Source organism: Centroberyx gerrardi, chromosome 17 (genome assembly GCF_048128805.1).
Source record: "Centroberyx gerrardi isolate f3 chromosome 17, fCenGer3.hap1.cur.20231027, whole genome shotgun sequence".
Taxonomy (NCBI): Eukaryota; Metazoa; Chordata; class Actinopteri; order Beryciformes; family Berycidae; genus Centroberyx; species Centroberyx gerrardi.
Genome location: NC_136013.1, coordinates 5548079 through 5563633, shown reverse-complemented (window position 1 = coordinate 5563633; position 15555 = coordinate 5548079).

The following is a 15555-nucleotide window of genomic DNA, read 5'->3' as shown; positions in this document are numbered from 1 at the left end:
GTATTGTTACAAAATACTGGCTATCGGCAGCTTCAGTCAAAAAATATTGGTATCAGCCTTCAAAAACCCATATTGGCCAAACCCTAATAATTAATATTTTTGCTGCAAACAGGCAGAAAAACAGACTGCTATCATTGTGGGAAAGTTAGATGTAAGCACTGAAATGGCTTGAGATCTTGTACATGCTCTCAGTAGTCCAGTCTCTTCACCCGCTCTGCGTTGTTCTGAGTTTGTCCCGCACAGGCGCTGCCCTGCTGGAACTTAGGACCATGCAGCCGGGCTTGCTGGTCCTGTGAAGACTGGGACCTTTGGTTGCCCCCAGTTCACATTTCCAGCCTCGGTTTGCCAACAGAAAGGGACACGTTTTCTGGACAGTTTCAACAACTCCCCCTTCTGACCCTTTGCTTTCTCCAGCCGCCCCCCTCCCTCCGCTCTGTCCTCTGTGGGACGGTACAGGGGTCCCATGCGGCTGTGGAATAGTCCCCCTCCTTGCTGCGAGGGGAAAAGGTCCCAGAGACAGAGCTGTTAATTCAATCAGGAGAGCGGTATGCTCAATTAGGCATCTATAAGGGCCCAGGATGGGTCCGGGGGCCCTGCGGAGGGCAGGCAGCCCAGCCCCCAGGAGGTATTAATTGTGGATGACAGTGTGTAAACAGTGGGGTGAATAGACAGCGCAGGTGCGGGACACCCCAGTCCAGACTCAATAGCCCTTTTCACACCCGTGGCTCTCTGTTGCCACTTTCTCTTTCACTCCTTCTCTCACTATGTAAAAATCCCTCACATCTCTGATTAATGTAATGGATAATTCGGCTTTGTGGGGTTATTTATTTGTTGCTTTGTGTGTTTGTGTGTGTTTCCGTCACTAGGCGTGCTTCTACACCAGATTCTGTGTGTGTGTTTGTGTGTGTGTGTGTTTGAAGAGGGTAATAAGAGGCCAGGTTGCTGCTGTCCAGAACTCTTGGCCAGCCAAGGGCTATGCAGCTCCTCGTTTTCAGGAGCTAGTGAAAATTGCGGCCAGTACATGTAAAATATGTGGAATTTATGAAATGAAATCCAGATGACACTTTAAAAGGAGAGGGCTTTCTATCTGACCTCCGATTTTTCCGTTCAGCACCCCCCCCTTCCTTCCCTCTGTCTGTCTTTCATTCACTTCTGTAATTGTGTTTGGTCTTGTTTGACAAATACTAACTTTTCAAGATACCCACAGTCTATTATTAGCAAACTCCATTCACCTGGATTCCCCAGTCTGCAGAGTATAGGAGGCACTCTGTTATCTTATGGGATGACAAAACTGATACACAACTATTAAAATGCATGAAGACTCACAAGCTAAATGTACAAAACTGCATAATGGTAACACAACTACTAGCAACATTGGATAAAATATAAATATAACACAAATATAACTAATATAACTAAGAAAATCTAGTTCATTCAGTATGTGTATGTAATAATAATGTTATAATTCAAAGTTGTTCCTCCATTAATTACAGCCCTGTAATTGCCCACGTCATTCAGCATACCACATTTGAACTCTGACTGTGTGTGTGTGTGTACAAATTGTACTTTCTGAACATCTGACATGATTGAACATCTGTGGTACATCCTCCCCCCTCAGTGTCAGGTCTCTGGGTGGCCGCTGGCCCGCTGTCTGTTTCTGTGTCTACAGACACCTGCTAATTTTCTGCCGTATGTAGTTGGTGTAAGCTGGCAGGGGACAGCGATTGGGGGATTCTTTGGAAGGGCCGCCGCAGTAATTGGGAAGTACATTTCCTTTCAGCATGTTCATTCATTCTTTTTTTTTGTCGGGGTTTTCTTTCATGCTCGGCCAAATGACAACAGAATTAAAGTGTCGAGCCATGCTTTCCCTACAACAGTTTTACACCCCAGAAAACCCTTCTTTGTTAGGGGTGGAGGGTTGAACGGAGAGTGAGGGGAGGGACACAAAAAAGGGAAGAGCAGATATAAACTGATCTCGTTAACATTCCGAGAGACACTCCTGTCCCCCCCCCCCCCCCCCCCCGTTCGCTCCCGCCCCGTTACTCCAGCTTCACCTCCCACGGCATTTCTCCACTCAGACCGGGACCTGAGTGGACCGGCTGGCACAGAGCAGAGGCGAGGCGGGGTGGTGGTGGTGGGGTGGCGGGGCAGCCAAAGCCCCCGGGGTGGGAAACAGCGCCAGAGCGAGGCGCATCCCACCTCTCACAGCTCTGATAATGATACTGCGCGGACGCTTTGCCATGAGACACACACATTCTCTACGGTGGTCCAATAAACAAGAGTACAGATAACTCAACGTCTCCAGTTTCGCCAAGTCCTCCATTTTTCTTTTTCACTTTATGTACAACCACCCCTCCCTCTCCTCTCCTTCTCTCCCATTCGGCCTGACCCTCTCCACGAATTCCCTCCAACCTTACTAAGAAAAATCTCCCTTTGTTGAAGCCGCCCGGTGCACACAGAAATCATTAATGCTGACCCTAATTGTGCCAATTCCAGCAGCTCAATAGCTCTAATTACAAGGCTCTTCACTGAGGCACTCAAAAAGCCGCTGAACTGTCATAGCCAACAATTAAAAAATATCTATAGGGACAAAGACGGAGAATGGGATGGGGGGGGTAGTCACCCATTCCACCAAAGGGTGACCGGATGGCCCTTTTCAGCTCTTAAAAGCCCACTTTCTGTGGATTGAGGGGTTGGTGAACTGGAGCTGGACACCTGCACCCGGCGCTCTGCTTCCCTCGCTCACCCTCTTCAGTCTCTCCTCCTTCTTTTTAACTCCCTCTCAATGGGCCACACAATTTATCTGAAAGGGGAAAGACGGTGAGAGAGAAAGAGAAGAAAGCGAGAGAGGAACGTGGGAGCCAGAGGTTGAGAGGACAGAGTGGTTTGTGGGACGTCTACAATAGATTAACAGTTTTATGGATTCATTTCATCTGCTTTTATGTTTCACGAACAAAAAAGCAAGTGTGGGTATTTTGGGAGGGTGTGCTCGATTTTATGCATTTGCGAATACATTTAATAGTGGCGATATCATGCAGGCTTCAAGCATAAAAAGGAGGTATACTCTTAAAAATGAACACAATTTGAATGAATAAATAGGGAGGAAGCAGTACAGACAGCTGTTTTTGTCGTATCAACCACTGAATCCTCACCCCAACACACACACACACACACACACACACACACACACACACGCACACAACCAAAGCTACACACACTGGCTGACCTCCTGATGTGCTTGTGACAGCTATTGACTTTACTCAATGGATGTTTTCCATTGTAACCCAAGTATACAGGCTAAATGTCACGGCAGCAGAATACGGGGCCTTTATAGAGCATTATATGTCTCTGAATAGGGAGGAGAGCCTCAAATTTGACCTCACCATCGCTCTGCCATTATTACTCCTTTAAAAGACTGATGATAATATACTGAGTCGCTCTACAGCTTCTTATTCTCCTCCTTATTGCTGAATCATGCACTTTACTGCACTTTACTCCTTTTCTGGTCACACCTTCTGCTTCTCAATCCTCCTGCTAACTCACCAGAGCAGCTTTTTTTTTTTTTTTTTTCTCACTCTGCTGTGTGGAGTTCATCTTGGACCATTAAGGGGGCGTGGCTCTCTTCTTATTCCTCGCTATGATTGGGCCGTGCGGGTGTCAGTCAGCGCCGCTGTGCCCACCCTTGCTTTTAAATGAAGTTGCAATGGATACAGGAGTACTCAACCTGTAGAAGCCGCAATGAACAGCTGACCCTCCCGCAGTGGATAAACTCTGTCACTATGGTCACCACCAAGGCATGATTTCCCCCTGATGGCACTATGTGAATAGCTATTGAAGAAATAGACAAAGGAAAATCACTCAGAGGAAAATAGTGTGGAGAGAGTGAAGGATTTTTGTTTTTTTTTGGAAAGTTAATTTTTTTTTTCTTCACTATTTTGGACCTTGTGATCATCAGTCTGACAGACGGACAGAAAGAGCTTCAGCCTACCTGCCGCTTGCTGCTCGGTGCTCCACGACGGTCAATTATGTTATTGCCAAGTTTTGTTCTTTTTACCTTTTCTCACTTTTTGGTGCTTCTGTTTCTCTGCCATCTGCCTCAAGTCTCCGCACAGAAACCGACCGGTCCCCGGGTGAGTAGCCCAGTCTACCTGAGTCTGCTGCTTTCCTTTCCAGGCTCAGGCTTTTCAACCAAACTGCAGATTAATCATTTACAGTGTGTGGAATGGCAAGATTTAGTGAAAACGTGCATTGCCAACTGACTCTATAGCCGTGAATTCTTACGAGATTACACAATATTTCACGTTTTAAAACACTAACTATAAAACAAATCTTGGTCTACCGTTTTTCTTTGATGACTAAACGTGTTTCTGTACTGACTGCAGACTTCAGGCAGGTCGCACAGGTGTTAAAATACAGGAGAAAACTATTGGTGGAATATAGGAACCTTATGGGAGGCCATACCTTTCATTTCGGATCTAGACCAGGTGTAGAGCTAAGAAAAGTCTATAGGCTATAACTTATTTCAATCCATGACTTTGCTCTGAAAAGTCTGGTAAAATATACCAGATCGTATAATATCGTATAATATGAATACTGCAATGCAATGTAGCCTATTCATCAGTCTTGGACATCAAATTAAAGGACTTTTCAATGACTTTCAATATCTTGTTGGGTGATATTCATGGATTCAAATTTGCCATGTTCTAGGCTAAAACATGACATTGGTCAAAATTAGACTTCATAGAGGCTTACCTTTTTTTTTACTCATGATCTTGTCAAGCCAAGAAATAATGGTGAAATCATTTTAAAACTGCTGCTGTATCAGATCTCCAGGATTTTCCTCAGGATGTGAAGGTCCAGACAGCTGAGGCATGATGATGAATTTGAGTGCTATATTTTAATGATGGCCTTAGTTTATTTTTTGCTTCAATATGTGAGAGCGAGTACTACAAATAAGGATTCAAAGAATTTTCAAAGAACCCTGTGCAGTGTTTATTTTGAGTGAAATACAGCTTGGATGCAGGTTTAGCTAGAAAAATGTCTCCATGCTGAAGTGCCATGGGGATTCCTCATCAATCAGCTGCCAAACTCTTCCAGATAAAGGCATTTTGGCAATGTTTCGTGGTTTTGAGGCTCGTTTCCAAAGTCTCCAGCTGATCTCATCCTCAACCGAAGATTTGTTAGAGTCAGAGATGAACTCTCCTCCTGATCTCTGTCCCTCTGCAGGGGGGGGGAGTGGAGGTTAAACCCACCTAAATGCAATTGATGCAACTTTTAGTTTGACAAATAGAGTTTATCACAATATAATCTCATAGTGTACATTACAATAAGTAGTATTAGACTGATGGCCGTTACATGAAAGTAGGATATTTAAGGAAATAAAACATAAATGAATGCTATTCTGTTCTCTCCACCACAGCATCCCTGCTCTTGCCGCTCTACTTTTCTAGGACAGATCTTTGTCGCTGTCATGTGTCTCCATCTCTTTCTCACTCCCTCCCCTCTCTCTCACACACTGCTTTACTTGTTCCCCCCCCCCCTCTTGCTCAAGCTTCTTGTAAATACCCACTGCACTGTCCGGGCGGAGAGGAAAATAAGTGACGCGAAGTGGAGGGGAACAGCATTGTTTCAATTCACAGATGTACTATAATATTTGTGGTCAGAGGGGGGAAGATGACTCAGGGGGAGATGAATATGTAGTACTCGCTCTCACATATTGAAGCTATTTCACAATGACTTTGAACCCCCCTCCCCACTAGATACCATGGTCAAAACCGTTCTACGGGAAGATTCACAGTAAATTTATACTTTGCACAATCACAAGTTTCTTATTACTTTATAATTGCTCTTCTACTGGCCAAATAATGAAAAGATGCTAGTGGAGTGTTCAGTGTTTAGTGTTTTGTTCCGACTGTGCGGTCTCACATAAGGACATTTGGCATTTGCAGATATTTGCAGTTTTTTAAGCTTATTCAGGTGCCAGATAGGAGGTTTGGCAAATAGGATAATAAAAATAGAAGTGCTAGAAAGGTTAGAAAATGACAGAAAAGTATTTGAAAGTCAATTTATTGTACTTTTTTGTGACTGACAAATACCTGAACTGTCCTGATGTAGTAAACTCCACCAATCTAGTGCTATATCTATAAGATTTAAGCTCTTGTCATATGAAAACCTTGTAACTCCAATCTTGATGATTTTCGTGTTTCATGCTCCTCTATGGGTTGAGAAAACTGACACTCTTGGTCTTATGAAACCCTTTCAAAACCCATTTGATAACCTCTTAAATGCATCATGGTCAAGCTGAAAACAAAGCTGATTTTCTAAGCTCCTGAAAACATTTTGGAGATACAAGGTTTTCACCGGACAGCGCAGAAACGCTAGGAATTATTTGCAGACACTATTCTTCCCAGGTGTATCACCTTTATCCCCCATCACATAAAAACTCTCCCTGCATCCACTTCATTATCCTCCTGGCATGGCCGGGGCAGCGAGGAGGAATAAACTGGTTACCCTTGGTGTGCTGCACACCCCCACGTACACCGCACCAGATACTTTTAACATTGCTCACAGCTGCCGTAATCCCAGAATTCACACCCCCACTTTCCACATCGATACAAGGGGTAAAAAAGCCCGAGCTAACTTCACCGCATAGCACCGTCCCTCTCTCATTCCCCCCGAGACTCCATGATGCAATGAGTACAAAAGTCCAATATTCGTCAGGAATGGGGAATTCTAGACTGGGGATAGTCACTGGGAGACTAACAAAGCTGCTTTTTGATCGTAGCTGTCCATGCGTTTCAGATAAGTCTATCTTGCTAAATATGCAGAGCGCCCACTCCCTCGTCTTTCTTGTTTCGGCTTGAGGCTGCTGGGAGTGTAACTTTGAAGTCTTGTTTTTTTTTTTTTCTTTCATCCACTAGTGGGAGGAAAGCACTTGTTCTTTAAAATGATAAAGATGTGTGATGGTGATTCCACGTTTTCCTATATGATGGTAACGCAACACAGTCTTTTTCATAATCTGTCAAAACAAGGCAGTAGGTGCCAGGATGAATTATGTTTGATTCAAAGGTAATAATAGTAAGGAAAACGTCAGTGCTAAACCACATTATGTAAGTATGGTCCTATTGAAAAACTGATTAGTTGGCATGAATCTTTATACTGAATGATGCTTTCCCTTCCTGGTTCTGTCTGAGAAAGTGAAAGTTTCACATTTACTGGCATTTCCAAATGAACATAATCAGATTAAATCCACCACACTGTATTTAGGAGGTTTTTAGGGTTCTTAGTGCCAGGAATTATTTGTCTAAAAATGCAAGTGGTGGGCAGGCAAATTCTTGTTTCCTCTAACATTTTCACTACACTGCGAAAACCGACAAATAATGCAACAGGATGTTTCAGGACATTTAAGTTTCTTTTTTCCAGATTTTCTTCACTGTTTTATGATGATTTCTTGAAATAAGTCATATTGGCATGTATCAAGTGAAATTTCTTGAAACCAGCAGGATTATCTGCCAGTGCAGTGAGATAATTTGACTAAAAATATCACAAAATAAGCTTGATAGGTCTGGAAACAAGTTAAAATCGCTGGACAGCTTGTCATTTCTTGCAGTGTAAGAAACCTGTTTCCAGGTGGAGGTGCATTAAAAAATAAGTGCTAACAAGCGGTTGATGCCATCCACCCGTAACCATCCACCCTTAATCCCCCCTCGAATCCACCTATTAGTGGCGGGGATGGGTTGAGATGAGTGGTCGCCTGCATACTTTAGTGACAGCATCAGTGAAGACTCATAAACTCATTGAAAAACAAACATAAACAGGCCGGCCGGAGCGGAGTGGCAGCCAAGACTGCATACCTCCAGCTTGGGAAAGCAGAGCCCCGGTTCAAAAGCAGGAAAGCCTTTTTATTGGTGTGAGGTAGATCGCAGACACAGTGCAGGTGTGAGTGGTCTGTGTCTGCACGTCTGCACGTGTGTGTGTGTGTGTGTGTGTGTGTGTGTGTGGGTGCAGGTGCATGTGTGTATGCATGTGTGTGATGGCTGTATGGGGAGGTAATGAGTGTTAATTATGGTGCACACAGGAATGGAGAGGGTCAAGAGCTGCGGCTGTTTGTGAAGTGAGAGAGAAAAATCAAGTAAGAATAGACGGAGAATAAGAGGAGTTTGGATATTCAAAGGGAGAATCCATCCTGAAACACTTTAACACTGTTAAAAACAGCTATTGGCGATCTCCCTTGCATTCCTGGGTTCAATTTGTTCTTTGTTGGTGTATTTTTCTTATTCCCACGGATAACTGGCCAAATGTAGATGATGTGATGCCACGTTGAGATATTTCCAGCAGCCACAATGGAGTTTGGTAGCAGAAAATGTTTCAGATATCTAAAACATCAGCGGTAAATGTTGATATGATAGGAGAAACATTTTCAACTATTTGAAAGATGGGCAGTAAATGTCAGGTTTTGCTGTCAGTCCCTCATACAAGAGCAAGGTTCTCTTTCTAGACTCATTATTTTGCACCAACGTTCAAGAGGCATACAGGGAGAAATCCTTCGTAGAAAGGGGCAGAGACGGTAGCCTCAACAGACCAGAATGCAATGCAGCATCAAGACATGTTGCGTTTTGAGTAAGGGGTGCGACTCTTGCTTTTTTCCAACCTTGCTCCACTATCACTCCACTGTGTAAGAGTATCAGAGGGTGGAATTTTCCTTTCCTTTGGATAATTTATAATGGTTTTTTTTTTACCTTAGGAGACGAGATTTAGCATTTCTAACATATTCACTGCAAAAACGTCCATCTTAACAAGACATTTAGTCTCATATTCAGCCTTCAAATCTTATTTTTCTTAAACCAAGTGGAAAAATTCTGGTAGTGAGGTGAGATAACTCCAGAAACAAGTCAGAATAAGGCAGATCACTGCACTACTATCAAGGAAAAGGACATTTGATTCTACAAAATTCTTGAAACAAGTTGATTTGCATTGGAACCAAGTGAAATTATCTAACCCCACTGGCAGATTTTTTCACTTATTTTAAGAAAATTACAATTTTAGGACTCAATAATAGACTAGATGACTTGTTAAGATGGAGATTCTTCGCAGTGTGTTTGGTTGACACCTTTATCCAAAGCACCTTACGGGACCATGACTGCATTTCGAACATGAGCGGCCCTCAGCAGGAGTCGAACCCCTCACCTCAGCTGTGTTGTTGCACCCATCAGGCCAGACGGCACCAGAATAAAACACCGATGAAGAAATGTGACAAATGGACTGGACTTTTAAGGAATCCCAACCATTCGTACTATGTGCTGGGAATGTGTTTGTCCAATAGCTGTTGGTCTCGTTGGGACAGCTGCTGTTCAAATGAAAACCCTCCAGAATAGTTCAGATACAGTGAAGTCATCTCAAGGAAAGCCAAGTCAGATTTATTTATAAAGTGCTTTAAATGAACAGGTTTGACACAAGTGAATGTGTGTGAAAAGACCAAGTAGAAGGGCATTTATTCTACGGGTGATTTTAGGCCGTTTCTGCTTTATTACATCGTATACGGTAGACAGTGACTGGGAATGAGGAGAGAGAGAGAGAGAGAGAGAGAGGGATGACGTGAGAAATTCAAATTTAAACCCGTTACCTAGTGAGAACATGGTACGTCTCTTAATCCGCTGAGGCACCGGGACGCCCAGGAGAAGAGCTGTTGACCAAAATCACACAGATGTGCACTGCAGATTTCTCCATTTAGTCTTTATGGGGGAAAACATTCTTGGCAAAGCGATAAGGTCATAGTTTGGCATCATCGTCTTCTGTGAAAAGAGGTCATGAAATACAAACCTTTTAGATTAACTTTGTCCTGACTCGTTTTCTCAGCAGCAGTTTCTGATTATGTATTTAAAGGAAAAATCCGCCCAAAAACACTTTAGCTGTTAGCGATGTACCTTGCGTTTCTGGGCCCACTTTGCTGTTTGGTGGTGTATTTTTTCTTATTCCCGCAGATTGATTGGCCAAACGTAGATGATGTGACATCAAGATGTTTCCATCACAGCTACGATGGAGTTTGATAGCGGAAACATTTTCAGCTATTTAAAAGATCAGTGGTAAACGTCAGGTTTTGGTGTCAGTCCCTCAGAATCAAAAAGCGAGGGCTTCTTTCTAGAGCCGCCATTTTGCACCAAGAGACGTTCAACAATCATACAGGGAGAAATCCATCGTAGAAGAGGAAGAGAGACCAGTTTCTCCACTGACAGTATCCTCAATAGACCAGAATGCAATGCAGCATCAAATAATGAGCACGACTCTCAATTTTTCTTAACTAGAATAACTCTCACTCTCTCCACCTACACGTATAACCCATAGATGAATGCAACAAGTTCTCTGGGTTGTCAAAAGGCATTCTGGGAAACGTAGGAAATCACTAGCAGAAGTACAGTAGAAGTAGGCGAGGCAGGTTGAGGGAAAGTGGGTTCACCCAAAAATTAAATTGAAACACTTCATCACAAAATAACTCCTGGAATGCATTGGAACATCACAATCTGATGATGTATTCGAGGCTGGAATTTTCCTTTAACCCGACGTTTACACAATCCTGCACACACACACACACACGCACACACACACACACTCACACACACGTCCTGGTCCCATACCAAACACGCAAACACGCAGGTTCCCAAGCCAAGGCCTTACATACACAGGCACCTAGGCACCGCTTATGTTTCGCAGGACGTTGACAGATGGCTTTAAGGGTGACTCCACCAGCAACCAATCAAATTGCTTACACATGTCGATTCCCCTCTGATCACTTGCATGATCAGCAAACGCATTTCATGCTCAATTTCAGGTCTTTCTAATCAGTGTAATGAAATGCAGTCAAAGTCCGGCGCTGTGATTTGAGGCCAGCGAGTTCCCCGAACGGATCATCGCTGCTCCACTCACCCTTCCTTTCCCCCTCGCTAACCGTGACTAACTGACAGTTGCGGTTTATAGGGTGCTTTTGCATTTACGTAATTGTCTAGGGCCATTATGGGAACTCGCTGTATGTAAATTCAGTGCGTTAACGACACAAACCCTTTTTTTAATGTTTCCCCCTCGCTGCAGTTTGAGAGCGATACAGCTTGTTGAGGGAGTTATGGCTATATCTGTAATCCGTCACTTTATCAGAAACACTTCCCCGTCCCTCGCAAACCAGCTCAGTAGATTAGCCTCTGCTCCACCACATATTTAATCATTTCCTTTGATACGAGCGGGTGTGTGGTCTCAGCTTAAATGTGCAATGGTGGCGTGGAGTCAGTCTGGTGTGGGAGACACACACTCACACACACACACACACACACACACACACACTTCCACACTTCCTGGGAACAGGAGAGACAGCTGACTGTTCTGTAGCCAGGATGTAGCATTAGTGACAAACAAGGAATGTTGTTAATCAGATTTACACCCATTTCCGAAAAGGAAGAGTTTTTTTTCTCCCCCTCACTTTCATTTCAATTTCCTTATAATACTTCAAAAGGAAAAATAAGGAAGTCATCGGCTTCCTTCTCATTCATCTGGTGCTTAATCTCTCTGATCATAATCTGAGGAGGAAAGTCTAATTCATCACTGTGTGAAAGTGTTTTCACTGACTCTCTGTCAGATGCATTACATTTACTGGAGTCTATAACGGTAACTAATAAGTTGTTAAAAATAATAGTACACAAATTATAGTTGATACGGGGCATTTATGCATTCACATTACATTCAATACTATTACATTCCAATTTGTGCATTTGTATTTATTACATTACTTTATATTTACTCATATTACATAACTGGCATATGTTATGTTAAAGTCACAATGAAATGAAAAAATGCTAATTCTCCATATCAAACACATACATAACATACACCTACAATAAATGCCCCCCCAAAAAAGATATCTAAATGGGTTAGTTACTTTTTTTTACTTTTACTTAGTGGTGACCTCATGCTGTACCTGTAGTAAAATTCCAGCCAACAATACCATCACATAGTTTTGAACAAGCCGCCTCTCTGCTGCTCCGATCATATAAAACCTGCAACTTCACATCTTTCAAAGTGAAATCAGTGGCTGGAATTTATTCATTTTTCTGAATCCAGAATTTGTGAATGTTCGAATCCGGCCTGGAAATGTTGTCTCTCTCCTGGTCTGTCCCGTCTCTCTCTGCTTTGAACTGTATAATAAATGCAGAAAACATAATCTTAGAAAAAAAACCTTCAAATTCACAGTTCACCTGAATCAGTTTTGTCAATGTTTGTTCTCGTCCAACCTGCCCACTTTTGAACATTCCCTCCCTGCGTCATGTCCCGCCCCAGACATCCTGTTTCAACCGGGAGCAAGACCCCGTTCCTCCTCCACCTCTCCACTCCACTCCTTTCCTTGTGAGTTTAAATGTGCAGAAGACTGTCAGAGTTTGTGCTTCACTCAGCAGAGCCTGTAGCCGCCGGGCCGCCTGGTGCTTCAGCTGAGCTCCAGACAGACTGAAGCTTTGTTCTTTGCAGGGAAAGCTCAGTCCTGCTCAGCCCCTCTTCTCTTCTCAGAGTCGGTCCAGGGGGAGCGATAAGACAAAGCGACAGGTTATCACGCTGATCAACATTGTATATTGTTCTTGACTTGGTTGCTCACCACCGCTATTTTTCCACAGGGTAGTTTTAAACACAGCTTTATTAATATCGAAGCATTGAAACAAGACAGTACCAACAAAAAGGAAATAAAAAAAATCGGGGACTGGTGGAGTGGAGGACTAGACTTTGCTGTTTTAAGCCTAAGCCCCGCCCCCCTGCTGTGAGCGGCACACACACTTTGCACCTCCTGTGTGAAATTTCTCCAGCTCCTTTTGCGCTCGCCAGTTCACAACACGCTGGAACCCTGTTTTAAGGGTTACTTTGAAAATGTTAAATTACAGGTTTCTTTTTAAGACAAAACCTAATTAGAAATTTAAAGGGAATAGGGGGAGGAAGAGGGGAGGATGGGGGGGGGGAGGGAGGGGGGTTGCAGCTTTTCATACATTCCTTTTTATTTTCTCACTTTTTTATAACACGGTTAAGTAAAGTGTGTTAATTGAAACAGTATGAGGGATGGCATTCGCTTTATAGATTTCCTGAAAACTAAAATGCTAATTATCGGACAAAAGTGATTACCTTGGCCTGTTAAAAGCACATAACAGTACACAACAGTACGCAATTAGCCCTGAATCTGGTGGACAACTTTCATTGGCCTGAACAATGTGTAAGGCTGCCTCACTTTTATCCTCTTTTTCCTCATTTTGTATCACTTGGTGGCGAGTGAGGGAATGCCAACAACTCCTGGTGATTAATCACATAAGGATGTATTAGATGGCTATATGTGTATGTATGTATATGTGTGTGTGTGTGTGCGTGTGTGTGTGTGTGTGTTTGCTGTTTGTTGTTGTTGTGCCCAAGGGGATAATGGGTCTCTCACACGTTAGAGCGGAGCTGGCACATGGAGTTTTCTCTCTCTCTCTCTCTCTCTCTCTCTCTCTCTCTCTCGCTCCCTCTCTCTCTTTCTCTCTCTCTCTCTCCCTCTCTCTGTCTTTCTCTCTCTCTCTCTGCCTCTCTCTCCCTCTCCCCCTCTCTCTCTGTCTCTCTCTCTCCCCCATCTCTCTCTCCCTCTCTTTGTCTCTCTCTCTCTCTCTCTCTCTCTCTCTCTCTCTCTCTCTCTCCCACCCACCGGTGTAGCCCGGCCTGTAATGAATCTCCATCTGTGCATGCAGAAGTCTTCTCCTTAGAAGCAATGATGTCATTCATGTCAAGGTGCGTGTTCCTGTTAGTTAAATAGAACAGACAAGACATTTTTTAATATTTTTTTTTACCAAGGCTCAGGATTTGATGTAACTCTCCCCTGTGCTATCAGATGAGGAAAAGAGCTGACATCCATCCTTGCTGCGATGTTGAAACGAGACATACGGGTGAATGCCGGTTTGTCATCGGAGTTGTCAAGTGGAGATTCTCCAATCACAGATGTTTGAATTAGGCCCATGACTCCTCCAGGAGGCTCAACAGTAAATGTTGGACCGCTCCCCTCTATAATAATGATCAGATCTACATTTGCACTAAACTGCCCCCATGTTCAAACCTCCACCTGATCTGTACAGCAAAATTGTCAGTGTTAATTTAACTCTGAGAGTGTAAAAATCAGCACTGTGCCAGTGTTTATATAAGTCCACACACATCAGAGTTAATTTAACACTTTTAGATAGTTTTGAACAGCCGCCTCAGAGACATTTCAGTTCTGTGAGTGGACACACAACTCTCCAATCAACACCTGTCAACTCCAAGTGATTGTTAACTAAAAAATCAGCACTGATTGACACTGGAAATTTGGCTGCGCACCGTGTCGGTCCGATCTTGAAAACCAGTCATGTAAACGTCATGTATCACAGCAAAATTTCCAGTGTTAATAAATGTTCATTTTTCAGTGACGGTTATTTGGAGTTGACAAGTCCAAGCTCTGGGCGAGTGTTCAAAACTATCTAAGAGTATTAAATGAACTCTGATGGGCTTGGACTTATATAAATACTGGCATAGTGTTGATTTTGACACCAAACTCAACATTAGTCTCAACTACTGTAGGTTAATGGAATTTGAAACCTTAACAGCAGCTCATAAACTGGTTTGTACCAACACTCAGAGGCTATATGACCCTTGATACAGCCGTATACTACGTAGAAGGAAACACACCAAGGGCCATGGACAGCCTGTGACTTCCCACTTCGTCCAAAGCTATACCATCAAATGTTAAAGGTCCCATATTGTGTAATCAGGATTTCCTCTTGCCTCTGTGATTATAAAGGAGTTGGATGTGCTATCTAAACATCGTGAAAGTATTAAAATGCATGGTCGCCAACTAAATCCACACAATCCATATTAGAAAAGCGAGCCTCTAAACGAGCCGTTTGAACTTCCGTAACTTTGTGGCGTCACAAAGGTTCGCTCATTATCATTTCTGTAAGAAATAATAGACTAACAAAGTGTTTTTTTCAAAGCGGTTGAGCGGTTGTCATTGTCTATTTACCGGAGAGTTTTCCCTACCTGTAGCTGCCTGCTCTGCCGTGTCTGCGGTGTCTCACGGTTCACTCTTGAAACGGTTAGCCAATCAGAACAGAGGGGTCGTTAATATTAATGAGCCTTAAAGACACAGTAACAGAAACAGCCTGTTCTTGGCAAAGCTCAGAGAGATGCTGGAAAATGAACGTGTAAAAATGGATTGAGAGTGTTTTTGGTACATGACACCACACAAACAGCTTTGAATGGACCTCAAGACATAAAATAAAACACTGGAAAGTGGAGAATATTGGATCTTTAAATTAAGACACCTACAGTGTTTTAGGTTGGGTTATTACCTGATCCTCCCACACATCGTAAGACAAGTTCTCGTGTTCGTTGGTTTCAGCCTTGTATTTACCTGCAGTCTTATCATCCTGTCACCATAGCCATTCTGGCTCTGGGATTTAAATCAGCTAACATCTTGTTAAGCAAAACCTTAACAAGCCAAGCACCTACTAAAGCAGGAATAAATTGCTGTAATGCAGG